The sequence below is a fragment of the Dipodomys merriami genome, unplaced genomic scaffold (assembly GCF_024711535.1).
Source record: "Dipodomys merriami isolate MVZ:Mamm:240054 unplaced genomic scaffold, mDipMer1.0.p SCAF_170, whole genome shotgun sequence".
Taxonomy (NCBI): domain Eukaryota; kingdom Metazoa; phylum Chordata; class Mammalia; order Rodentia; family Heteromyidae; genus Dipodomys; species Dipodomys merriami.
Window position 1 is genome coordinate 100,285 of NW_027203049.1, and position 1,455 is coordinate 101,739.

General features: G+C 38.9%; 1 non-coding gene across 1 annotated transcript; it reads left to right on the forward strand.

The window, feature by feature from the left end:
* The first annotated feature begins 261 nt into the window (after positions 1 to 261).
* LOC138829384 (U6 spliceosomal RNA) lies at positions 262 to 367 on the forward strand. The gene has a single exon (XR_011372569.1). It is a non-coding gene; the product is annotated as a U6 spliceosomal RNA (small nuclear RNA).
* Positions 368 to 1,455: the final 1,088 nt, after the last annotated feature.

Consider the following 1,455-nt stretch of genomic DNA (forward strand, 5'->3'; position numbering starts at 1 on the left):
CTTTTAACAAACCTTAACATTTGCTGCAATGATCATTATGACAAGTGCCTTTTGTAGAATAATTGAATTCTTCCTCCTACAAATCTCATGAACAACAAATATCTGGAATTATTTTGTTTTTGATATGTCAATCTTGACTTTATTCTTAAATGTGTGCTTATGTAAGAAACACATGGTTCTAAAATTTCACAATTCTTTTGAACTTATTTTTGTTGAATTGTCTAGTTTAAGAAAATCAATTACTCTTTATAAAAATGTTTTGTGCTCAATTTGGCTGCACACACACTAAAATTGGAACATACAGAGAAGATTAGCATGGTCCCTGCACAAGGATGATACACAAATTAGTGAATCGTTCCATATTTTTACAACAACAGATGCTGGAAGGGATATGGCCAGAAGGGAGCCTACTGCATTCTTGGTGGGAGTGTAAACTTGTTCATCCACTTTGGAAAGCAGTTTGGAGGTTCCTCAAAAGCCTCCACATAGAGCTCCCTATTATACAGCAATCCCACTTTTGGGCATTCTCCCAAATGATCACAAACCAGTCCATACTAAAACTACCACCACAACAATGTTTATTGTAGCATTATTTTCTATAGCTAAGATATGGAACCAACCCTGATGCTGCTCAGTAGAAGAATGGATCAATAAAATGTTCTCTCTCTCTCTCTCTCTCTCTCTCTCTCTCTCTCTCTCTCTCTCTCTCTCTCTCTCTCTCTCTCTCTCTCTCTCTCTCTCTGTCTCTCTGTGTGTGTGAATGTACACTTACACAACCACATTGGAAAGCAGTCTGGTGAGTCCTCAGAAAGATAAATATTGACCTTCCTTATGGCCCACTCATACCACTTCTAGGCCTCTATCCTGAACAACAGGTACCAATATTCAAGGACAAATGCACTTCCATGTTTATTGCAGCACTGTTCACAATAGCCAGGATATGAAAACAACCCATATGTCCCACCAGAGATGAATGGATCAAAAAACTGTGGTAACTATACACAACGGAATATTTTCCAGCCATTAGAAAAGACAAATTAATGGCATTAGTAGGGAAATCAATCAAGCTACAGGAAATCATGTTGAGCGAGGTGAGCCAAAATCAAAGAGACAAATGGCACATGGTCTCCGTGATAAGCGGATGTTAAATCCAAAATGTAAGGTGATATGACAAAATTAACAACACTTAAGAAACCAAGAACTTCCACTCATCTGGTCGAATCACTACTAAATAACCCCATTCTGCTGATCATATGTGCACACTGAAGGGAAACCAGGAGGACGACACAGAACTAGAGGGAATCAGGGAAAAACATACAACAGTGGGATCCATCAGCTGCACTGGACATTGACCAAAATGAACTAAGCAACTCAATGTCACTGGAGGGAGGGAGGGAACAAGTGGGAAAGAGGGAACAGCTGACGCTTATGCAATACAAAAGAAATATACATATT